This window comes from Poecilia reticulata, chromosome 5 (genome assembly GCF_904066995.2).
Source record: "Poecilia reticulata chromosome 5, P_reticulata-male-v2, whole genome shotgun sequence".
NCBI lineage: Eukaryota > Metazoa > Chordata > Actinopteri > Cyprinodontiformes > Poeciliidae > Poecilia > Poecilia reticulata.
The window spans coordinates 14,586,074-14,613,430 of record NC_088834.1 but is presented as its reverse complement, the minus strand read 5'-3'; the positions used below and the strand labels follow the sequence as shown (position 1 = coordinate 14,613,430).

Below are 27,357 nucleotides of genomic sequence, written 5' to 3'. Positions count from 1 at the left end.
AGTCTGAAGTAAAAGCAGCTCCAGAACCACTCGTTTTGTAATGAATTGCTTTCTGCAAAACTGATGATATTTCAGTCAGACTTCAAATGCGTTTACTGGGAATGGGTGAGAATTTAAAACCATTGATTTCAGGCGGTCTTGCCGAGTTCTGAGAAGAAGGCATCTGATAAGAATGGCGCCATGGCCGTCTCAGAGACTGAGCTCAATCTTTAATCAAGGGTCATTGTGTTCCACACAGCAGCCCCAAACACATAAAAGCAGGTAGAGGAAGTGGTAAATCATACAGGCATTGGGGTCTAATTGGCCACCAGAATGAGCCCCAGCCAAAATATTGTTTTCCCTTGGCGCTATCTGCTTCCATCTCGTGGACTTTCATAGAAACTGTGGCTTCCTGTTCAAGGGTGTTGGCCGGTGCATAAGTACAACATCCCCTAGTCTGTAAAAATAATCTCCAGGACCTTGTGTAGGGAAAGAAAGAGGGACAGAAATACATTCCGTCCCCGGAGGAAGAGCTTCCCCTCCAATTCAAAAGGTTTAACAGCTTCCTCTTTAAACGGGCAGACAGCCAGCATGCAAACAATTGTTTCTGAAAGAATCTGTGGATGATCGACACTCTGAACTGGATCTTACTATTAAAAATTTTTTTTTTTTTGAAAATAGAAAAAAAGGGACTCAACACATGAAAAAAATACATTCTTCATTTTAAAGCTAAAATTCATTTTAACCTCTAAATATTCAAGAGGAGGAAGTAGCCTCGGGCTGGTAAAAGATAAATGTTATTAGTATCAAAAAGTTCATTTATCTCAGCAATTTAATAAATAAAAAAAAACAAGCTATATAGACTCAGTAAAAAAGGATTTCGTCAAATGTTTATTTCAGACCGTTCTAATCCCTATGGCTTAAAGCGAGTCATCACCTTCATTGTGCTTATTAATTTGCCTGTACCTGTAAACTATAACTGAAACCATTTAGACACTGAAATACAAAAAGTGTTGCACAACAAACGTCACACAGCGAGTACCGGAGAAAGACAAGATTGCTTTATGGGTCACCACTTTCTTTGTGTCCCTGTTTGTTTTGCCTCCCAGTGCAGCTGCTGCTCAGCAACAGGCAACACAGGTGACTGGAGACACAGCAGCAGGTGGACAGCTCCCAACATCATCCTATCAACCAGCTGTAGACTGGAGTGCGTCAGTAATTGTTTACGCACTTAAGATAATTTGCTTAGCTGATAAACTTCTTGATGCGCCGCCGTAAACAAGAGTTAGCAAAATGCCAGGCATGTTTCATTGTTTTCAAAATGATGCCTTTCGATGTGTCTGAACAGCAGGATTATTGTGCTAAGTTTTGTATTGTTTCAGTCGGGTCGTTGAAGAAAGAGATGCCATCCTGATTTGCATAAAGCCAGCAATATGACACTTATCAAATATTAGTTATGTTGTTAATAACCTTTTGTTACATTGCGAAATGAGGTGGTGTTTTTCCTCTAAGTATAATCAAGAAAAAACTGAAAAGAAAAAAAAAAAACGTGTAGACATTTTGTCAAACATTTTAAACACAAGAGGACAGGTGATAGATCGATCAGTCAGTTTATGCTGACACTAGCTCTGAGAGTCCCCAACGCACCCTCCTCTTTTTTTATAGCACAGCGCAGAGTTTGGATTAAATCTGACCCACGTTTGAATTGAGAACACTTGATAATTGTAACATTTGTTATACGTTCGTTTTAATGTTCCAAGAAGATTAATTTGTTCATTATTTTTGTGCATTCACCGCATCAATAGATGAGCCCAACGAAAGCAGCCCTAACATCACCAAACTAATACAAAGCCTGAAACAAAGCTTCATTTAGTTGATGGAATATCGGAACGGAAAACTGACCAGTAATCGACTTAAAACCACACATAAGATGCAAACATGTTGATTTGTAGATACCGAGAGGCATAACAGCGTTTGTAGCCCCGGGATATTAAAACATCTAAGCAATTTAAGTCTCCATGATTCCATTTCTATTAGATTGCAATCGAATTGAACAATACCACGCAGTTCCTTTATGATCGCCTAAGAAATTGCCACAGCATAAGAGGATATTGTAAAAGAATAATCTGAACAGTAGTCAATTCCACTTCCAGGCTTTACCTCATTATAAATCAACATGCATTTGCTGCTGTTAGACAGTAAACCACACACAACCTCTACCAGGGAAAAAAAATGTCACCAGTTAGGAAAAGAAAGACTCATTCCTGAGGCCATTTAATACAGTTAGAAAAGGGCAGCCAGACGTTTGTTCCAATCTACAAAAACGTGCACAACATCACCTATGCGTTAAGTAAAAGCCAGCGCTGAGTTAATCATTTGGACTTCACCTTCTCTCTACAAGCACAGTGTATCAAACTATTACGCTTTTCCCTGCAGAGACACATATTCCTGTTTATTGCCTTTCAAAGCCCACCTTTATTATAGCTTTTGAGAATATATATTTTAAGCGTCCTGGAAAAAAAAAAACATATTGCATTACTATAACAAGAAATTATGCTGATGCATTTACTTTAAATGTCAGAGCATCACCACCTTTGTGTACTTTTGGTGAATCTAGGACTGTAATAAATGCAAATTGTTTTCGCTGACATTTTAGAGTCATATTAGGTGCACTTAACTTTAATGGTTTATTTTTAGTTCAAAAACGCTATCATAGCTGAAATAAGTTTGGAAGAGTTGGAATAAAAAAAATATTTTACAAATATTTTTTTTTATTCCTACACTGGTTCGAGTAATTTAGGGATAGATTTTCCTTTTCATCTCAAACTAAGTAGCTCTGCCAGAGTTTATTTCAGCTGTACTTTGAAAGTCCAAAATGTTGGGAGGTGAAGTAGTGGTACTAAAAACAAAATCTAAAGATTGAAAAGTCTGTTGCTCTTAGCTGTGCAACAAGATGAAACCCTCCAGTGATTGTTACAATTTAAATATTAAATGTATATGAATAATTATGCAAAACGGACGACAATGTCGTTGTGAATAAATGTCACTTTTCTTTGCTATTTCTGTAAAGGTGAAAGGAGATGTTAACTAAAGAAAATAACAGCATTTGTACCATTCTGTCTTAATTGTGACACGCCTGAAGGAAAATCTTTACCCTCCTACATAAAATGCTCAACTCCATAGATCACACTGCACAGCTGTAATGTGTACTTTACTCTCAGTGCTGCTGACAGAGCTGAGAAGGTTGTTTGTGTTGAAGATGGAGCCATTTTCTGAATAGATTTTGATGTGATGGTTTGTTTCTTAGGCAGCCAAAACATTTTTTCCCTGGTTAATGTATGTTAAAAGGGTGCTATTATGTAAAAAAAAACTTTTTTTTTAGCTTTATATCATGTTACAATGTTATTCCCTCGAAAATACTTGGGAGTATTGCTTTGCTTCTTTCATGGCGTTTGAAAAATTCTTACATTTTCTGTGGCAGCCATTTAGAGCGCCTACATTCTTGCTCTCACAAAGCTCTCTGTTGCTTCTCCAACTATGCTTCCACCTCACAGGGCACCACGCCCTACGCCTTCCCCACTCAGCTCCACCAGACTAGTGGCAGCAGGAGTTAGAAAACACCTGAACTGCGAGTCTGCTCCAAAGGACAGTTCTAAATGGCATAATGCAAAGGCATTGCTGTGATGACGTGCTGAAGGTAGAGTACCTGACAGAGTAGGAGCTTCTTCAAGGGGCTGAGGTCCAATTTCAAGGCGTCAAATTGCGAAGTCAATTTTCTTTTAAATTATGTTCGACATAGACAGCCTTTTTATAACAACTCAATGTAACATTAATGTTTGATTCTGCTATGAAATGGCACTATGTGCCTGGAAAAGACATAATACCGCCCCTTTAAGCTAAACTTTTGTGCTAATACACAGACAGACCAATATCAATATACGTTTACTGTGCAAATATCACTACAGAACCAATTGGGCTTACAACAGCTGTAAAGGCAATCTAACCTTGTTTACCTAATAATTTTAATTGACATTTACTGAAAGAGTCTGGTCCCTGAGACTCAGAGGAACTACCCAGCATACATAAGACGTCTTTCAAAATATTTTCAGCTAATTTACTCAATTTAGCAAAGGATTAGACACCTTATGTTTATCTGGATAAGGACCAAATTTGAAAGCGGAGGGTTACACACAACCAACCAAATAAATGGAAGCTTTTTTTTTTTTTTTCGCTTTCAACTTTAGAGCTGGCAGTTTTCCCTGCGCATTTAAAAGTTGTTTTTCCTACACAGTCTAAAGGAGTAAATGTTTCCTCTCTGGGTTTTGCCCTCTGAGTATCGGTGCAGACCGACATCAATCCGACGCTGCATCAGTGGAAGGAAGCCTCTTGCTAATTGTAAACAGGAGAGGGAGGTGAGTAGCCTGTCGAGCAGAACACAGATCTCCTCTGCAGAGTTGCAAAGTGAAACACTGATTAGTGACGCTACATTACTCTGCTTTGTCCAAGGGCAAATGTTTCATATCAGCTAGCTGTCGGAAAGTGGTGCACACAGACATCAGCACTCATAAATGTCCTGCAGCTGAGTGTGATGGACACTTTAATATCGCAAATTTTGATTCCACTGAAATCACAGTCAAATTATAAGCGAGGCAAAATTAGTAAATTGGCGATTCTTTACATCCCTGAAAGATGCAAATGAAGATGAAAAACTGAGACTTAAGTAGATGAAGGCAATAATGGGTGAAGCCATCTGTACTTTATGCATTTATGTGTATTATTGGTCCTCTGAGCAAACACAAAATAATAAAGTTCTGTTGAGTTTAGCTGTGTCCACCATCACATAAAAGCACCATCACTAATTTTTCACATCATCCTTTAAACCTGTTCCAATTGTTATGCCCTTATTAGAGAGCACCCCATCTCAGTCTGGAGCCATCACCTCTTCTATACCCCTCATATTCCATTCATGCAGCTTCATCCATTAGTTTAATTAACTCTTTGGCTCTGGGAACTTGCACTAAGCTACGGCTTCAGCACCTGGCTATTAGAGGAGGCATACTGTGACCACTTTCTCGACTCACTAGCGAGAGCAGAACTTTAATGATGATAATGCCCCGCTGGTCAGTCTAAATCACTTCAGTCCAATTAGAGGAACCAGGATCTATACATGCTGTTCTCTTTGTCTTGTGTCAGTTTTAAGTACACATTTGGTTATGTCAGAGTAAAACTCCCCAATTATGCCCAGGAGATTAGGACGTCTATATAGCTATTTGTCAAGATGTGCTGGGTCTCTCTTTTGGCCCAAATCTGTGCTTTTTGAATCATGTCCTTCCATCTTCCATTGCACTGAAATAACTCTTAAGACTGCTTTTTATGGCATCTAAGCACTTTGAATCACTGATGTGCCAATCAATCAGTCAGTAATCACAGTGGGAGAAACTTCCCTTGATCGCCTCGGACCTGTGATCCACATGTCCTGTACTGATTAATCAGATTTCTTATTTCTTGTTAATAAATGTATCACAAGTCTTGCCACCGACTCTCAGTTGGATTTAGATCTGGACTTTGTCTGGGACATAGTCACTTGTCTACAATTCCAGTGTAGTTAGGCATCAGTTAAGCCACTAACATGTTTTTTTTTTTTTTGTTTTTTGTTTTTTTGGATCTGGTACTATAATTTTAATCTTGAAAACTTAAATTAGTCCCGTTATTCTTTTTCCTCTTAATAATGGTGTTCTTTAGGTTCTTCTTTCATAAAAGTCAGATTTGAAGAGTGTTCAACCAATAATGTCAACCAGACCTCTCACACCTGGATTGTGCAGCTCATCTGTAGTTACCATCAGCTTATTGGCTCCTTCTCTAATAGATATTGAAGTTACAGTAACTGACACTAAATAAAATACAAATTTGCTTCCCCTGTCAGGGAAACTGCAACACGGCCATTCTTACATTTCATTCCTGAATTAAAATTGAAGAAAACCAAATGTTTTTTGTAAAAAAAAAAAAAAAAAAGCAGTCTTATTTCTGCATCTCCATTTAAATCTTTTCACCACCCAACATCTCCAACAACAGACTGTGGCTGGGTAAGGCAGGATTCATTTGCCAGATTGCTTTATAAACCAGACATGTCAATGTTTCAATGTTTTCAAAGCACATAATGCTGAGACATGCTTTGTGGCAGAGCCAGAGCACCATAACCAGGTACAGCTTAAAGCTGACCTGCATAAAATTACTACACCACTGCTTTTTCTGTTTATTCTGGATACCAGGGTGGAGTATGTATTGCTGCAGGTAGACACACAGCATGAGCACCCACAAGTTAGAGACTGCTGTGATTTGGGTTCTGATCCATTCCAAAGCAACTTCTCTGAATACATCTGGATGAATTGCTGTGGACTGGGAGGCACAGCATGGCCACAGATGGGAAAAGGGATGGTACGATAAAATAAAGACAGACTGCCACTCAAAGCGTTAAACACATTATGTGCAGAATGCAAAAGCTTACAGCACAAGATAAAATCCATCAGCAATATCAGCAATTTTTTTGCATCCAAGTCTTTTTGCATCTACAATATTTAAAGAAATAAATTCATACAGTGTGATGTGCCTCTTAAGATTTGTGTAGCTATGGAACATCTAAGCATTTTTATGATCTTTTAATTCTTGCAGCCTCTTTTTCTATTCCCCAACACAGCTGGTTGGCCCTGGGAAAATAAGCACATTTTCTTAAAGTTACAAAAAGCACATTTTGCTTTATAGAGCTTTGTTTAAGTAACTTAGCATAGTGATTACATATCATTTTAGGAGTGGTGAAAAATGTCTGATTGCAATGCTTTCATTTACATGATTGGCATTATTACCTGGACGAGTGTATTTTTTATTTACAGTTCAGTATTCGCAGGTTCACCTATTCATGGATGTTTCTGTGGAATGCAAATCCCAATTATTTATGGAAAACACATCTATTTGTGGTTCTCGATGTAATGCAAATCTAAAACAGATTTTTAAAAATGCAGTTTGGGAAGCTGGCAAACCTAAGTTTAATGCTACCTGACACACTATTGGCTGGGGTTTGTATACCAGCTTGTCCAGGTGTGCCATTCAATTTCCTTGGAGATGATTGGCTGAAGACTGTAGATATTAGCAACTGTGGTAGTGACAAGGATGTTTCCACTGCGTGTATTTATGCTAATTAAGGTGTTTATAATGTGTGAACTATTAAAATGGCCAGTTACGCGTTTTTAGAAAGGATCTCAAGTAATCTGGATTTTTGTGTATTCACAGGCAACTCAGGTCTCTAAACCTCACATATATTGGGGGTCCACTGTATATATATATATTTTTTTTTCAATACACTATATGTACTTATGTGACATCTCATTCTTAACCCTGGGGTATTTAATGTCAGCTCAGCGTTGCAGCTATGACAGCTTCAACTCGTCTTGGAAGGCATGCCACAAGGTTTAGGACTGTATTGATGTGGATTTTTGTCATGTCTATAAGGACCTTGCTTGGTACACTAGTGCACAGTTATGTTGGAACAGCAATGCACCCTCCTCAAACTGTTCCCACACAGTTGGGAGCATGAAATTGCCCAAAATGTCTTGGTATACTGAACTAACAGTTCCTTCGAGTGGAACTAAGGGGCTGAGACCAACTCCTGAAAAACATCCTTACACCATAATCCCCTCTCCATCAAACTTTACGCTTGGCAGAATACAGTTAGGTAACTTCTTTTCTCCTACCAACAACAGTAAAAAAAAAGCATCAATTTCAACAATAACCTCAAAATATTTGAAAGTATGATTGATGCAGTCTTTTTTGTGCTGCTTAGCTGCACGGTTACACCAGTGAATGCAACTGATGTAGCAGATAGTTCAGATTAATTAAACGTATTAAAGGGTACATTTTATTTAGCAAAGTTAAATCAATCTCAATAAGACACATGTAGATTTTATGAATCCAAGTCTGACACTGAATTGCTGTTGGAGCTTTGGCCAAAATACAACAGGGCAATTGACTTTGCCATCCCCAAATTAAAGCAACTACAAACTGCTAAAACTGTGAAAACACATCCTGGAGACTCCGACTCCAAACGTGTCATCATTCACCCAGCAAGCAGCTGGTCATTAGCTATGAAGGGCAGAGGGGGCAACGGTAGATACCTGCCAGAGGGGCCACATCCTAGGGACTGAGGGACGTGCTGCTAGGAGAACGAGTTGACTGTGGGTCACTGTATAGCGATAAACCAGGACAAGCATAAGGAGGCTGCTGTCTCCCAAGGTGACAGAGGTTATGAGGCAAACAGAAACCTCTCACATACCTGTCTGTCAAAGCGCCAGCATAAATCCATGATATGAGGCTGGGACTAAGGACACCATTAGCTACATTCAGCTGCTAAAGGTGAAATATTTCCTCTCACACAATGACCCCCCTCAGATGATACAATGCATTGAATTTTATTCCAGTGGGCTGAATATATTATTTTGCCAGAGTGGCTCATTGAATTGTTAGGGCCTTCGATGTAATTTTATGCCGTAACCAGCAAATGTGGGGATAATCAAATCTCCCTCGCCCTGAAAATAGAAGCACATCTACTGTCTCACAGGGAACTTACTGACAGTATAATCCATGTTTGTTTTATTTGATAAGTGTGAAGGCGGATCTGTTGATTGTATGTTCTGGATTGGATAAAGTTGTGAATGTACCTCAAGAAATGCATGGCATGCTCAATCAGAAACTCATTTTTCATCAAAAAAGTGGGGATCAATTAAATAAACAATGTGTGCACAAGCAGCGTGGGGTTGATAACCACCCATGCACCGCCCTGACATTGTAATTACCTCCTAGAGGATTATGAGCTATTGTATTTCTCTAGTGCTCCAAAAATAAGCAGCAAATATGAATAAAGAAATACTAAGACAAAGACATTTATAATGAAAAGAGAGCACAACAAATAATAAAATGACAGCAAGTGCAAAGACCGCTGAGCACTAAACTGTATCCTAAACAATTCTCAAGGTATCAGTTATTGCTTCGGCGTCTGGGGAAATAAATACTGCAGAACGGCTGTGGAAAGCCTGTTTGAATGATAATGATTGCATAGAACAGGTCATGGGGTCGACTCATTTAATAGGTACCTTCCTTTTCTGTGCATGAAGTCCAAGCTAATCCAGTTATTAATGTGAGGTATTTAGGACAGAGACCAAAACATGCACCGTCTTAGCATAACCTCCAAAGCAGAGGAAAACACCAGCTCGAGCCAAATGATCTTTCAGATTTGCATCCGTACACTTTGACCCTAAGTAAACAGACACATATCTATTTACTCCAGCAGTGACAAATTGGTGGAACAAAATAAAAATGTATCTCCACATCTTAAAACAATAATTCTCTCAGAGGTACAGTCAAAAGGTTACACACAGTTAATACCTGACCCGCAGTAAATAATTTTAGGTGCCTGGGCTTAAACTAACTTGTTTAAACCCAAATTAGTTGGTCCAACAGCAAGTCGGAAAGGTTCCAAGACCAAAGCAAACTTCTACAACTCATACTTGAAAAATATTACATTTGATGAGGTGAACGTGATTACAGAAGGTCTCTTAAGACCATAATTGTAACTGGGTCGCCTGGTATTTTTTGATTTTATGGCTGTAAAATTCTCAAATAATGTGCAACGAGTCTGAATTTTTGCCCTTTTTTCCAGAACATCCTCAGCTTTCAGTATTTGATAGTTATTTAACATTTCTATTAAAAACTGTGAACAGTTTAAAGAGAAAAAAAACAAAAATTGGAATTGAAATTTCCAGGTTTATTACTGAATAAAAACTTCCTGATGACAATTATATTACATAAATGCAAAGAAAACTGTGAAGCCTGGCCTCCAATTTACAAGTTTTTATGTCTGCTATTTATTAAAATTATTTCAGGCATTTTCATTTTTGGTGGTAGGCTCCAAAGCAGTTTCTCTCCAGCTGCAGACAGAATCCCACTCTGGATCCATCCATACTTTATCTATCACACTTCAGGTTGAGAGGATGCTGGTACCCATCTCCAGTGGTCAGGAGCAAGAGGCAGGGGACACACTGGACAGGTCACCAATCCCTCACTTGGCCGATTTGTTGTTGTTTTTTCACAATTCATCTTTTGGCAGAAACAAAGTGGTGGTGATTTTATTTTTTATTTTACCAAAATCACTTTAGGTAAAAATATTACTTAGGACATTATTTTTGGAAGACCACGATTTTATTTTCAGCATAATAAATAGTTATTGCACAAATTATGCAGGAATCAAGATGGAGCTAACAGTTAGCCAATAGTTGTGCAGCGTTCATATGGCTGACGTCAGCTTGTACAAATATTTTTACACAACCTGGTTCGCTGGTTATATGTCTCTCATGTTCACTGCCTTCAGATATCAGTCTTTTGGGACCCTTTGTCAATCTGGTGGATTTTCTTTTAGACATTTCCATAATTTTATGCGCGATTTAAAATCGTCCTCTGACGTTTTCTCTCTCTCTCGCACCGCTACTCCGCTAATACAACACGAAGCTCCGCAGGGAAATTCCGTAACGAAAATATTTAATCTAATGTCTGCTGCAACATGCACATGTGATACACCGTTGAAAATCTTATTTCATGCATTTTCTGTTGTATGTATGAATATTTCCTGAAAGCAAAGTTTCAGAAGAGCAGGAAGTTTTAAAGAAAGAGGGCCAATTTCAAGGCATCAAATTACAAAATAAAATTTATTTTAAGTCATATTTGCTATATAGAGCGTTTTATAACAACTGAAAGTAGCAAATTTACTTCAGTGTGCTACAAGATGGCACTATGTCCCTGGAGAATACATAATACCGTCCCTTCAAACATTTGTGACGCTCCTAAAAAATTTAAACGGATGCAAGTGATTATTTTAACAGGGAGGAGGCAATGTGCCACCAATGTCCTTTCTTTGGGAAGCAGATACTAAGAACAGAACGTGTTAAGTATTTTGGCCAATGTAACTATTGGGCATGATAGTAAAATGCAATAAAAAGCAAATGTTTTGTAGCAGTTTAAAGTAAAAAAAACTTTTATTTAATTTTTTAACTGATTGTTAAAACCAACATAAAAAAATATAAACTGGAGGAGCACACTAACCAAAGACAAACGAAAAAGAATATAAGACTTACCTTACCTGTTTCTTCTAATTTCTTATGTAAATCTCAGGGCTCAAGTCTTCTAAATATTTTTTTCTTTTGTAAATCTATATTTGAAGTTGAAATGAAGAATCTGGAAAACTGGTTCTGAAATTTTGACATCTACATGTAGTGTTACTTAAATGTTCTTAACGTTTCTAATGATTTTTTCTTCTTTTTGTTATAAATACAGCTGCTTTCGCAATGCCTCATCTCTACATACAGTACTTTGCCAAAAACCCTTACTTACTCTTTTTATAATTTCTCATCTGGCAAATATATATTCCTATCAAATATAAAATTACTCTCATCCAGGAGGGTCCAAGTCTAGTTCTCGACAGCTACCATCCTGCAACTTTCAGATGCATTCCTTCTCTAACGTACCTAGATCAAATGAATGGCTTGCCTGTAGGCCTCTGCATAGCTGAGCTACTGCTAGTTAGGGAAGTCAACCTTACTTACTACAGTGGATTTTCAGGCACTTTGTAGTTTAACTTTGTGGTAACCGTTGGTTGAAATTCAGATGCTCCATGGCTGTTGCTGCAGGCCCACCTTAAAAGATGCAACCACCTGGAGTTTGCTGCCTGAAGGGCTGAACTATTTGCTGCATGTTTCTCCTGTTCTCTTTCTGCTGACCTTTCTATGTATTTACAGTAGATAAATGCCAAAGACACAACAAAATACACACCCTTCCACCCCCCAAAATAGAGAAATAATCTGGTAGTTCCCAGTAAAAATAGATGTATGCTCCATTTCTGGGTGTATCTTTCACATAGAAAACTCAGCGGTGCTCCACTGCATCCTACCATCATCTCCTATGTAAATAAACAACTTCTGTGCAAATACCAACCAAATGCAAATATGTCAATTGTTTAAAGGTTAAAAAAATGTGCCCACATAAACCACTATGTAATTTTTGTAAATGGAAATTGTTTTAAAACCACTGAAGTCAAATTAGTTCTTGATTTTTGTTAGCTTCAGCCGTCATGGCTAACTCATCTGGATTTATGTCAAATAAGACACCATGAAAGCCAGAACTACTGCGTCAACCATTTTTACAGAACCTCTCAGAGCTATCCCTTCACCTGTTTCACTTCTATCATATACAAATGGTTTAAGAGTCAACGAGCGTTTGGATTTTTCAAAGCTTATGAGTGGCAGAGTGTTCTTATGGGACTTTTAGCCTTAGGTAACCCAAAGCTGCTAATTAGGCCACAAATCACAAGACTGCACATGACCACATCCCCAGATGAGAGCAGAGCTAAGCACAGGGAGAAGACATTTTACATCAAACCTTAATCCAGACTGTGTCTCACTCACACTCTTCGCTACCCAGTAGCATCCACAAAGAAGAAAAGCCCACTCAGAGCTGGTATGTGGCCAGCATTAGGAACAAGAGATGAGGGGGGAAATTAAAGAATAGAAAGGAGGGGGGAGCTCACAAAAAGCAGAAGAAAATTGATTCCTGGGGAGAGGTGAATGCTGGTGAAGATTGGCCAAATTCATTTCAAAATTAAAGATGCTGGAGGCTGGTCTCTATGTATGAGGACTAAAAAAACACACACACACACAGACGCATGCACACAAATACAATTCCTAAGAAACACAATAATTTTAAATTGTCAGTTGCCCCTCAAAGATCTTGTTTGTCATACCTTCCTGCAGACAAAAGCTCTAAGAAATGAAAGCTAACTTTATTTTATGTTTCAACATACAGAATTGAAAATATGAGCTTGGTGATGTTACAAAAGAAGCTTACGGTTGAAAAGGCAAAGACAGTGTTGTACACATGGATGACTGACAAAGTAGTCCTTTGCCTTCTGGCTTTCAAGTTTCTCTCTTCAACCGAATGGTAAAAATATACTCCCAAAAAAAAAAAAAAAGAGCAATAAAAAATTGCTCAATTTATTTTAAGCTTATTTTCAAAAAGCTGGACACAACTAAATCAAAGCTTCTTTTGTAAATCCTGCTTAATGCATGTGTAACATTTTGATCTCTGAGCCTTGAAAAGAGAAAAATAACAAGAGATTGGTGAGTAAATTTAATACAGCATGAAGGGTTTAGACCAGTGCAGATTTAAGAATGCAAAGAACAGCTTCTACCCCAATAATTTTGTGATACATCTACATTATTTACTATCCCTCGCAGGTATTTGAGCTCACACTTAAATGAGTCATGAGACCCTGAAAGACAAAGGACAACCAGGCTGAGTGATCTTTCCTTTACCTGTTTGAGAGAGTATGAGGCTGAATCAGTCTGAATTTACGACAGCATTTTCAGTCTTTGGGGAAAGATTGCAGTCCCAGTTTTGCTTTGGATTTGAAAGTCTTAATCGCAAATAATACAGTGTTTGAAGTTACTTAAGAACAATTACGAAGGTTTCGTTAAATAAAAAAAAAAAAAAAAGAAATTCTCTATCAAAAATGTATGGGTTTGTTTTAAAAAAAACAAAACATATCACTCACTCTGCAGGCACCATTAGCCTGGAAACTAATTCAATACAAGAGGAAAAAAAAAGAAGACCTAAACCACTCTCCTCTATTGCAGTCTCTGTTCTTGGCTTTCCCACTCAGCAGCTATTATTCTTCTGGTTCTGTAAATGAGGCAGGGACAACAACAGCTACCTGTTTGCAAAGCAAGCGTCCTTAAAATTTAGAATCCAGACAGAAATCAATAGCAGCAGTGTAACTGACTAATCCAGAGATAGTAGTATAGGATAAATGATCTAACAAGACCAGGAAAGTATAGGTGATGCAGCACAAACTACTTCCATGCAGCTGGTGGATGGAAGTACATCCACTAGCTGCATGTTGTCCACATTTGTTGTTTTTGATAAATTGCTATCCATCCATCCATTTTCTTGCACCCTTGTCCCTTAGTGGGGTCGGGAGGGTTGCTGGTGCCTATCTCCAGCTAATGTTCCGGGTAAGAGGCGGGGTCACCCTGGACAGGTCGCCAGTCTATTGCAGGGCAACACAGAGACACAGACAGGACAAACAACCATGCACACACACACACACACTCACATCAAGGGACAATTTAGAGAAACCAATTAACCTGACAGTCATGTTTTTTTTATGTTTTTTGGACTGTGGGAGGAAGCCGGAGAACCTGGAGAGAACCCACGCATGCACAGGGAGAACATGCAAACTCCATGCAGAAAGACCCAGGGCCGGGAATTGAACGCAGAACCTTCTTGCTGCAAGGCAACAGCTCTACCAACTGCGCCACTGTACAGCCTTGATAAATTGCATTTTATTCTATTTTCAGTTTTTTTCTACAAAATATTTTTCTCATTCCCTTCCTCCAGCCATTTCATTTTGCATTCACCTTGGCTGCAATCCCGTTGAACCTAGCAGCTGGTCTTTGCTTTTGAATTATTCTGGATTACTTAACGTGAGTCAGGGTTACACGAGAAACCTCAATCCATTTCACACTGAACAAGCAATTATATATATATATATATATATATATATAAAAAAAAAAAAAAAAGCTGCCTCATGACATAAGGATAAGCTTGCACACCTTTCCGAACAGTGCCATCATGACACCATTACGACCTTACCCCCAACAGTTAACTCCTCACCTCTCGGGGGATGTGTACTCATTATAAAGTCAGTCATCATGATTATGAGTTTAAAATATTTTTGCTGAGCCGCTCTCGAGCTCATTTCAGCTCATCAGCATAACCACATTAGAGCAGGAACCTGTGGGCTGGCAATCTCGCATTTCCTCAATATTGCAGTCCCAGCAGGCTGAGCATGTCCACATCCATTAAGTTGGACCTAAGCCACCAACGAAGCCTAATATAGTGCCACGAGGCACACTAACACCACGCGACACCTGAAATTTAATTAATTAGCTTTACACAACAAACTGTCAGTCCAACACATCAATCTGCCCTAAACAGAGAAACTGGAAAATTTGGTTACACTTATCATAGCAACTGTGCTTTGGGAGTGAGTCTTGTTTTTACACATAACAGATACGAGGGCCCAGGACACCCATCCTCTGGATATGCCACTGTAACAATACAAACAATCAAGTCAACAAAAACTCAGTTTACCCAGGGTGCAGGAATCTCTAATTTATTTCCTTCCATAATATATTTACCTAATCTAGGAAAGGAAACAGATTGTCAGAGGCAGTGGGAAGTAAGATGATTTGGAGCTCAATTCTGCTAAATTGGTTGCTGCCAGCGTGATACATCATGGAGAATTAAGATGCCTCTCCCCAAGCACAGAACTTCAGCAGCCATATTGGCACATCTGTCAAGGGCCCACCCCTGACAGAGACAAATTGACCAATTCTGGCACACAAAGGCTGATCCAAAGTGCTAGCAATAACCAAGATGAATAATGAGCCAGCTCTGGCTCCAGCAAAATTCATTTTTAATAATTAGTGTTCCTGCACCTCTCATTTTCTCAGAAAATGAGTGCAGGTACATCTACAGGTTTATACAACACATCAGCAAGACTGGAGGGATACAGATGATGTTGTGTGTTAAGCTTCCATCATCACATAGAATGACTGCAACTTGAAACGCGGGGTGGAAGATGGATGAATCTCTCTCTGTTCTCCCAGGAGCCGGAAATTAATCAAGTCCAGAGAGCTCTGTGGTGTGGGGCTGCTGTAAAGAAATGTTTCAGGATGAGCAGGATCAAGTTCAGAAGGTCAAAATAAAGGAGGGAAGAAAGGAAGGGATGTTTGGTGGCACCGAAAATTGCATTTACTGACGGCTACAGTCCAGTCCACGCCACAATTTTCTGCTTGGAACGAAGTGGAACTCGAATGTCGGTGAAAGGGTGAATATTACAAAATGTCTGCTTTTCTCTGTACTTGACATCTGGCAGTAAAGCTTGTTAAAATACTACCAGAATAAAAGTGTGGGGGGGGGGTAATAAATAAATATATGCAGGTGTTCTATGATTGTAATGGATTGTGTGTTGCATTCGAGAGCTGCTCCAACTAATTGATTAAGAACATAATTAGTACTCAGTAAAACAGTCAGTCACAATGCTTTTTGAGTTACTATTGTAGAAACGTCTACCAACTTGTGCTGGAGTACACAGAGGCCCTTACTGTAGTACGCAAAAAGAATTCATAATTGTCTGTTGAGTTGAACAGATTGCAATTATATGCAAATGAATTGTGGTTGGAGGATAAGAGCAGACTCTCTGCCACGGCTTGCAGAGCACCAAACACCTCAGATTTTACCGCTCACCTACTAGCACCACTTTCCTCCAGGTCCCTTCAAAATACCCTCCACAGACCTGATCCCACAGGTGGCACCAAAACATCTCTCAAATATGAGAACGTCAGACCTCATTAGTTGCACTGCTAATAAGAAGTCTAGTCCAGTGTTTTTCAACCACTTTGCCGCGGCATACTAGTATACCGTGAGTGATCGTCAGGCGTGCCGTGGAAATTATCCAATTTCACCTACCGTATTTTCCAGACTATAAGCCGTTACTTTTTTCCTAGACTTTGAACATGCGGCTTTTCTGTGGTTTTTTCTTCAACCACCAGGGGGCTCTTTAGCAGGAAGTGAATCATTGGAAGTTAAAATTGGAAATCAAAGAAGACGCTAATTTTCATTTAGAACAAGCACATGCTAGCAGCAAGCATGACGGAGAAATGTTTTCAAACTCATATGATGCAGCTTCTAAGTTGAGGAGTATCAATCTGGCAGTACAGGAGGATAATAAAGCCGCTGCACGTAAACTCGGTGTGAACAAAACCGGATTTGGAGACGGAAAACTTAGTCCTTAATATGTCAAGCAGTTATTAGGACACAGCCCTCTGCTGCTCTCTGCTGGGTCCTTATGGGAAACCGAGAGCGGCAGAGATACCAGCAGCCTGTAGCCCGGTGCGGCTGATATATGTAAGTTTCCAGGTGGGATTTCAAAAAAATTGAACGTACGGTTAATATGGTGCACTCATAGTCCGGAAAATATGGTAATTGGTCTTAAAAGATTTTTTGAAAACGAATTAATTATCTGCAAATAATGCCATCTTTTAACGTCTTTGCTGTAGTAGTGAATAGCGGCGTAATCATGCAATTTTATTATCACTAGATGGCAGTAGGTACAGAGCATTTTACATTAAAACGAGAGAATTAGTGATGCATGAATGTTTCTACATACACACATGATAACGTTGTTGCACTGTTCAGGTGTATTTTTGTAGTGGACATGTTAAGTGCAATTTGAAATAAGAAATGTAAAATATGATAAAAATAAATGTTTGTGTTTATTTGATTCCTATTCAAGACACTTTGATAAGAATGACTATATATGTAATATAGGCGGCTACAGAGTATCTGTTTACATTTTTGGTTGGTGGTGTGCCTCGTGATTTTTTCAATTAAAACAATGTACCTTGGCTCAAAAAAGGTTGAAAAACGCTGACCTAGTCAACACATGCCAATGTTAATTGTGATAAATTATCACAGAGATCCACAAGTCATGTAAATTTTATTTAATTTTTTTTTCCAATTGTGTATATATACACGATTGAAAATGTTGTTCCCCCTTGGCCACCTTGATTCATGATTATTCAATAAGGATTCAAAACAGAATTATTTAATTGTATTAATAACAATAATTGCTTTTAGAGTCAAAGAACTCATTTTCTTACAGAAGACTGTAAGTAGATTAAAGTGAAGTACCTTAAATCATCAGTCAGTACAAGATATTCTGCAGAGACGGTGTCATTTGGTACTTGCTAAAATCACCTGTATCAGGTGTGTTGGGAGGGAGAAGGGGGTATTATGTACTTTCCAGCACATGGCATCATATCTATAGTGCAATCCAGTAATTATATTGCCTTTGGTCTTTATGGAAATGTTGCAATATTAAACATTATTTAAAGGAATTTTGACTGCATTATATGCTTTAATGCCTTAAAATTGGCCTCTGTCTCTTTAAGAAGCTCCTGCCCTTTCCGACACATCCACTTGAGCTAATTGCTGCTGCTGCCAGGCCTGGTGGAGTCTGTGTGAGGAAAGGCATTAAAGCTGCAGTATGCAACTCACTATGTTGTGACAGGATGGTATGAGACAGATGATCTGTGGAAATAAAAAAAACTGAGCTACTTTGCTTTCTCTAAGTACTCCCAGTACTAACTAGTAACAACCAATCACAGCCCGCTGCGGAGTCTTAGTGTTTGTCAATCACGATCTTATGTGGCGCCGCTCATTGCCCTCCCCCTTCAATGTGAATTAAAAAAAAAAAACTAAATGCTGAATAGAAAGCTGAAAACAATTCAACCTTGAGATTGACTCAACAAGATAATTAGACTGACTGATTGTTTAATATCTTAATCACAGTACAGCATGATGTGAGCTAAATCAGTATAGAAATCCTATATTCTGTCACTAGACAGCATGATAAATTAAAATTAAACTAACTGTAGCTGGCAAGTATTTCATGAAGGGGTTTAGCATAAATTGCTCTCCAGGTTTAGATCCAATTAGACTTTATTGTCGTAGAACAATCAGAGCAAAACTTTCAAATAAAAAAAATGAAACAAATCTTATGAATCAAATCAGAGCGAGCGCTGTCTGAGGTACTTGCAAAGGCAACTGGTTTTAGCATATAAACTAGTCTTTCTTATCTAGGAAGAAAAAAACCCTGTTTTTATCTTTATCCCAAAAGACGTCTTCCCTGCATCCCTGGATAGAAAGCCCCATGCTTTACCCTCCAAGCTTGTCCCCTGTGCTGCTGTATAGTCAGGGAGTTTTGCTTTAAACTCAAGTGCTTCTCGTACAAGGAGGTCTACTGGGAGCAATCCTCCTCTCGATTCATTACCTCCAGGAGTCAGGGCTCCTTCTGCTGGGCACCATGACAACATGGCATTGCTCTTTTCCCTCCAGCCTTTGGAGGTGGGGGGTGGGTGGTTTGGGGGTTTACAACATCAGAGACAAAGTGCACTCCTTTCACATGCACCAAACTAATTTAACATGAATCCCCAGGTCTAACACATCCCACCTAGCTGGACAATCTACAAGGGAATAGAGACATTTTGAAGTTAGACTGAAGAAAAACTTTTCTCCAAAATCATTCAAGTGTTTTATTAGAATTTCTCACGGTAGCAACATATAGGAAACCTCTAAAGATGCATCCTATAAGAATAAAACTTATTTTCATGAGAAGCCCGGCAGTGCTCAAGCATTTTTTTTTTTTTCTCGGTCATATGGAGACAAGTAGACAAAGAGTCCTCCTGTCTCACTTGCTGTCAGTCAGCTGTGTACAATGAAAAAGACAGTTGCGAAATATTTTAGGAAGAATAAAAGTCACTGTTCGGCTTAAAACAAATATCAACATTAAATTACAAATGTCTGAAGAACAAATTTGCCACAACAAAAACAAATACATAATTTCTCAAATTATTATCCATTTATGTGACGGTTCAATTACATTGTAACAAATATAATAACTGAATCAATACGTCAATAAATAAACCCATGAATAATAAAATTGAGAGACAATTTAAAAACATGTTTCATAATATGATAAAAATCAAACAAATTTCCAATTTTTACTGGGGCTCAGTCCATCAAAACCTAATTTCAAACAATTAATTCAAGAGGTGCTGCAGCATAGAAGCAGGCAATAATAAAATGAATAAATTTGCTATGTCAAATTTTAAATAATGACTTAAAAAAATATTTAGTTGTGTATTTTAGAAAGGACTTGAAAATGTAAATAACTATCAAAGCATTTAAATTGTTGTGTGCAATTCTAATTTTATTTTATCATTATAGTAGTTGTATTTTGTAAATGTTCTTTTCACAATTTATGTTTTACATTTTGATACTTTTACCCCAGCTTTAGCAATTAGCATATCTGTTGGTAAAATAAGGGAATAGCTAGCTGGCTCTTTTGCCAGACCAGGGCTAAGAAATGGGGTGTAGAGTGCAGACCTCTACAGATTGCCCAAGCTCTGCAACTCCGTTTACCGAGGACCTGAAGGAAGCAGGGAGCTTTGCAGGCAGCAGCTTGATTGGAATTCCCGGGCTTTCAAAACAAAAGCCTGGGAATTACATTTAACAAACAGAAGAAAGAGCGAGCATCAGCTAGAAGGATAGGGATTTATAATATTATCCAAGTTGGTAAAGCTAAAGCACACTCAGCCGGAATGTCAACAATGCCTGCTTTCACGTTTGAACCTACTTCAGACTGATTTAAGAGTATGTTGGAGAGTTTGAGTCAATTCTGCTAGAACTATACAAATACATTCAACTTACATCTCACATAAGTAATGCTCAAATACATAGTCGCTGTGAATTTTTTTGTGTGGGATTTCTTCTTATTTGATTTTACCTGCTCGCAAGTTAAATAATTTTTTTAAGCATGTTTATGAAAGCATGCTCTATCGCACTCTATAGTGGCCTACAAAACTACCGGTACATCTATCACTTGGTACAGATGCAATTATAGCTATAAAAAAATCAACATTTATCTAAGAAAATGTATTCAGTGATTAAAAAGGGGGACATACTTCCCTACAAAATCCCTGGCATCAGTATCATATCCTACAAAATAAACTTTACTGAAGCACATTTAATGAACAATTTGCCTTGCAAAGATGATGATGGTTTCAATAAACGTCAAATTCCTGTTTCTCTTTCTTTGCTATTATTTGAAATGGGATATGCAAGAAAACATATCATTCAATTAAGGCAGTGCTGATATTCATATGTGAGGAAATGTGTGTACTGTAGGTTTAGTTTTGTTTTTCATGCGGTAGCAGATTACCTCTTGGCCACGTCTCCCTCAAAAATAAAATCTGTGCTTCTAAGGACTCGATGATAAAATAAAGCCTTTACCAGGTTTTAGTAGCATTTCTATGAGTGTGATTATGCAACTCCAATAAGAAAAGGATTTAAGACTTTGTACGCATATTTATTAGAGGTGCACCAGGACAACACAGAATACACATAAAAAGGATTAAAAGGAGTACGAGCAGCGTGCCTCTTCAGATGTGCAAGCTAATTAAGTAGCTTACATTTCAAGTTAGGTGCTATTCTACACAAAGAAGAAATTATGTAAAAACTGTGTAGTCTGCAAAGTGTTTACCTTCTCTGTGCATTCACCGCTTCGACTACAACTACTTTGCTATTTTTATTTTTGCTAAGTACTTCCTCCGCTCTGAACATCTGCAAAAAAAATTCACTTTAATGTGATTTTGTTTTTAGCCAACACGTTTTACATTTTGTCCAAACCTAAATTTTGCAAGTCCACTTAATCTCCAAATGCCTGTGTCGCTAGTTTTTAAAAGTGTGTCAACACACTTACCGCTGCTTCACGAGAACTCTTCTCTGTGCAAAAACCACACTAAACATGACAAATAATGTTTTACTATCACAATAAGTATTATCATGTGTTACATACCAGCAAGTGCCTAAAATGCCAATATGTACAATCAACTTTTGTTCTTCTGTGAAGAAAAAGTTTGAGCAGCAGCAGAACCGAGGGTTAATTCAAAGCCAAAACAAACAGCTCTGGCAATCGAGTACCGTGAGTTACCTAATCTTGTTTTGTATCCTCTAAAGTACTAATTAAGTTGGATCAACATAGCAGTTGATTGAAAATGACACTTCATTCACTTCATTATGTGAGACATGAGTGGAAAGATTGCTAATGATCACGGGCAACCTCAGTGAAGTGGAATAAAACAGTCGGGCTGAGGGGAAATATAATCCACACGTATCAGACAATTGCAGGCTCTTTTGGTGGCTGCAGCAGCTTGTCAAGGTGGCTTCCATCCAAACGTACACAACTGCTGCATGAAAAACAGACAGCGGGACCACTATCTCTGTGAGGCACTGCACTATTAGTGAGTTGTTAATATGAAAAATCACCCAGATGCAGCGCCTTAAGCTGTATAATCAATTTGCGGAGGTATACATCATTAATTCCTACATTCAACCTTTAGTTTAAGCAGTGGAAAAACACTGAGTCTTAATTTCAACACAGCCGAGCAAAACTGCGAGAAATAATCCAGAAAAATGAAAAGTGCCCGCTTTTTACAGCATTTTTACATTTCAATCCATTCTTTCTGATCAATACTATATACTTGCTGAGATTAAAGTAATAAAATTCATCTTTTATTATGGATTGACTGCTTCACTTCAGTCTAAATGACGCAAGTTAATTCAGGTGCAATCTCATAATGCAAAGAAAATGAAAATCGACTCATCTTTGGGATGTTAATCTGCATTTCTTTACATCGAGAGCTGGCATGTTTTCGTATCTTTTTTTTCCTTCTTCTTCTTCCATTCCAACGTGCCGTTAGAAGGGGATCAAACTTAATGCTTCTGCACAGGCACATTAAGGTACTCCTGACTGCTGTGCTGTAATTAAACCAGAACAATAAATCAACAAGAAAGCGATCAGCGGCAAAACCAGCCCGGGTATCGGCGAAAAATATAAAAGCAGCGATAAAAGGAACGAGTGAAACTAACAGAGATGATGTGAAAACCTGCAGAGATATATAAAAAAAAGGGGGGGGGGAATGATGCATAGCCCTGTTCCTGTGGGAGTCTTATGGTGAGTATGATATCATCCCTCTTATGAAAAATGCCTCTACATGTGCACTTGCAGACACAGACACACACAAGCTCAGGGCCTGCCTTAAATAACTTTTAATCAAGTTTCAAGGTGTGGGTTTCAAGCCTCCTTGCATGGAGGTTCATAATCAAAGCACACAGGAAGGAGACATGTCATGGACCGATAAGAGTTCTCACTGCACTGTGCGCATTACACCTTTATGCTGAGGACCGTGTGACAAAAAAGGTTCTGAAACCATAAACATGCAACACCTCTAACAATATGTCTAATAGATGGACAAATATGAATCTGCAAGCTTTGCCGCCAAAAAAAAGAGAAGGGTTTCAATCTAAAATAGACATCCAGCTGCAAAATCAGACCTGAACTAAATGAAGGACTCAATACTTACTCTCTAGAGCTCATGTTGCTCCACATTCTTCAAACGTCTCTCCCCTGCAGCAGTTGATGCTGGTGGGCTACACAATGAGTAGAAAAGAGAGGCTTGCTCTTCTATATGTTATGTGTGTCTGGCTCTTAAGGGTTTGAAGCCTGTCTTGCACAACTATGTTCTAGCTTGAGGCACACGCCCGCTGCGTGCATTTCTGTTACACTCACTTGCACAGAGCAAATGCCCTTAATAACCATTTAGCTGCTAAGGCACGCTGGTCTGTCTCCCAGTCACAGCCTTAGCCGCTAATTACATTCCCAAAGTAATGGACAGTTCTGTGTTCCCTCAATGCTTCCCTTTTTTCCAGAGCACAATCAGCCAGCTGCCTTCGCGAGTGGGACTTGGTGGTCAGTGCAGACATGGAATGAATGTCCAAAATTCAACTCAAGACAGGCAGTTTTTTTTTTTCTTAAGCTAAAGTTCAACATTGAGTTTTTTTTTTTTTTAAGATGTTATTTTCCTAAGTCTTTCAGCTCATATATTGCTAAGTATGCATTCTTTTCTGCACAAAGCAAGCACAAGTGCTGAGTATAAAATAAAATAAAAATATTAAGCCAGTCTGCAGCCTGGTATTAAATACATATTAAAATTTTTGAATAAGAAATATACCATCGATATATAAAACATTTTATTTCTCTAATCAAAAGTAAAATTTATTTTAAAGACGTTCAACAGAGTGATGCATTTGAGAATTAAGATTTACTAAAGAAACGTAAAGTTTATTTTCTCAGAAAATAATTCAAAGCCAATAAAAAAAGATTAATTTTTACATAGAGAAAAATGAAGTGATGGCCAAGTTATGCATTATGCAATCACTAGGGAGACTGCTATCTTGATAGTTGTCCAGCAGACATTCACTGATACTTTCCACAAAATAGGTTAGCCATATAAGATCACTGCTTGAGAAGTTGGCTGCATCCAATACAGTTGGAAAGTTAACCAGAAGGGAAAAGTGTGGTTGTGCAACCAAATATTACAATCCACCAAAATAAAAATAAAAACTTAACTCAATTTGTAGATTCATCAAACACACAGTGATATTTTGCAAGTGTAATTATGACTATAGCAGCTTGTGAAAACCCCATTTTCAATTACTCACGACACTTAAATATCATTTATGGCCATTAAAAATATAGAAATGCCTACTGAAAAGTATGTTTGTGTACTTTGCACCTAATATTTTGCCAGGCTAATTTTCAACAGTTACAGTATCATCGCAGCATGGAGGAAATCAGGTTGCCCCTGGTTGCTTTAATAATGGCCTTCAGTTCGAATCCATTGTTGAGTCTGGTGTGCATCATCTTCCTTTGTGAAAATGCCCCACAGAGTTTCTATGGGGTTTGGGTGAGGAGAATTGGCCAATCAAATACAGCATTACCATAGTAACTAAAGTACTGTCTTTTGAAATTGAGGGCCGGTGTAAAGTCTTCCTGGATATCAAAATCAGCATCTTCATAAAGCTTGTTAGTGAAGGGATGTGTGAAGTGCTCTAAAATTACCCCTGTTGCTTAGGAACCTTTTGCTATCACACTTTATCCTTTCACTTGACTTTCCGTTTATATATCCTGCTTCCATAGATACAGCTCTGTGAAAAGGCATCTTCTTAAAAATAACAACGTGAAGGGTGTCAATGGTTGTATTATAAACATCTGAGAAGTCAGCAATCATCCCTCTGATTGACATATTTATGTCCTTTAAATCAATTTTAAATCTGTCTTGTGCTGGTTTCTTTTATTTATTCAGAATGGGGCTGTGGCTTATGTTCTCTTCTAGAAAATGAATTTATCAAATGAAAAATACTGTCAAGTTTTTGGTGGCTCACTACCTCAGCTAATTAGCTGGGCGATTTTATCATCTCGATCTGCACCAGCTGCCATTTTTATTTTAACCACAGCCACTCGCCCAAGTCAAAACACGTTTACTACCATCATGTTGAATCATTAAAAATGTCCCTTAGATCAGAGACATTTCAATCCTCTCTGTGATAAGACGCACGGCAGCATAAAAGGTGGCCTAGTCTGACCGTCTACACATAAGTTTTGTGCATAAAGGATTTGAGAAAAATAAAAGCGTGTTTGAAGTGATTAAGATTCTTATTATCGAGTCCACATACCTTGTACATAGCGAGAGAGCTGTCATGGTTGGATAGCCAAAGCAGACAGTCTTTCACTGCCTCTACCAGACAACTGAGGCAGCCGAAGGCCACTGTTAGGAGTGACGTGAATACCAAACAAACGTGAATCCAAACGGAGCATACCTCGTTTCTCTACTGTGAAGTGCACAATTTTCTTCTCTGAAACCACGATTTTCTCTTTTTTGCTATTTTACTCACAACTGCAGCACCCAAGACAAAATATTCCATCAGTGTAATAATTTTCAGAGCTCCGATGCACTCCAGTGGCAGTGGGACTGAGCGCATTATTTGCAATGTGGTGTTTTTGGACCTGTAAATACAAGTGCTCCTTCCCTGAGCTGTTTCAGAGAGGTGCCCTCAACCAGAGCACACAACCCAGATTTCCCATCGGCACTGCCTGATAGTCGACCCTGGACTGTGTTTGCATGGCTGTGGATGTTTGTGATTGAGAGAGCAGAGGTGATCTGACAGAACATGCCTATCTGAATTGCTTACCAAAGGAGCTACCTAAAAATTAAAATGAACATCACAAAATATTCATACAAACAGTAATGAATCCACATAATTGCATGCAGTGTATAAAAAGGCACCATTTGCTAAATGTCAAAACAATGCTGGAGATTTTTTTGTAAAAATATTTTTACTAATACGTTTTCAAACTCATATGTTTACATACACTATGATTACTAGACATTTAAAGAATCTACAATTAGTTGAAACAATAGTCTTTAATTGCGAAACATTTGTTGCAGATTTAGAAACAGTAGAGTAAAAATACATTAACCTGTTTAGTTTTTCAAAATTTTAATAAAACATTGCCACAATGTTTTATGATGAAATGACGAGATGAAAATGAGAAAAAGTGGGTTGCCAAGGGCGCTGTTGCCAATCTCCAGTGGTAAGTGGGCGAGAGGCGGGGTACACCCTGGACACGTCGCCAGTCCTTTGCAGTTCTAATAATATACTAATACTAATATTATCACCGTTTTGTAAAATTTGTTTTAAAAAAAATGTATTATTACAGACTGAAGGTAATTAACCAATAGTGGAGCCAGGAACAAAAAAAGTATTTATCAACATAGGTATTATTTTTAGAAGTGGTGGCATGTTACACATTAACAAATTAGACAACAGAGAAATCTAAAAAATAATATAAGCTCTTTAAATTGTCTTGATAATAAGTATTGGTGAAGTTCAGAGCAACAGTGTGGAGTTTTTAACATCACAGTTATCACATCGTGCTAAAATAGTAACTTTATTTTAAAACACTTTTACCAACTGGCTGTGATGTATAGGAATGACAATAATGTTGCTGTAACAATAATGTTGCTGTAAGTGTGTTTGTGTTGAAGGGACTGGTGCCCTTCATGCAGACAGTTGGCAGCAATAAAGGAAGCTTAAACTAATGCTAATGAGGCATTAGCATTAGCAATGCTAGCAATGTTTTCTTGCTAACATTTGGAGCAATAAAACTCAACATACATCCAAATGAGTGACAAACTGGTTGTGGGACAACAAAGCGATTGTTTGGTGGCAGACATTGCAAAATCCTTATCTCATTCCTACAGAAAACGAGTGGCCAGAGCTGAAAAGGTGTGTGTAGCCAGGGCGGCCTCAAATCCTGACTCGGTTACACCAGTTTTGTCAGGAGGAATGGGTGGCAATTAAACCAAATTATAACTAGGCACTGTGGAAGGCAATGCTACCCATTTTTAAAGAAATCTATGTAAATAAATATGACAATAAATCACCTATTTAGCTTTAACTAGTGTGGCTATTTTATTGTAATCCTCTTTTAGTTTTCTCAAAATGAATGAATACATCAAACCTTGGCAAAAAGTGTCAAATTCTCAAAAAGTCTTTGATTAATATAGTGTTTCACAAACAGAAAACATTTCTAATTGTAATTTCCATGAGGTCTAAAGTCTAGCTTAATCTAATACCAAACAGTGAAAAATACACGTTTTGTTTCTTTCATCCAGTGTAGGAAAATACCGTGTTTCAACTGCATTTGCATACATTTTTACTTGCACTATTTCTGTATTTACGGTTTACATACCT

The 27,357-nt window shown here is 38.2% G+C and overlaps 1 protein-coding gene across 1 annotated transcript in view; it reads right to left on the bottom strand.

Moving 5' to 3' along the window:
- The window catches only part of ca16b (carbonic anhydrase XVI b), a 157,510-nt gene that overhangs the window by 94,495 nt on the left and 35,658 nt on the right, over nt 1-27,357 (bottom strand). The window lies entirely within an intron of this gene.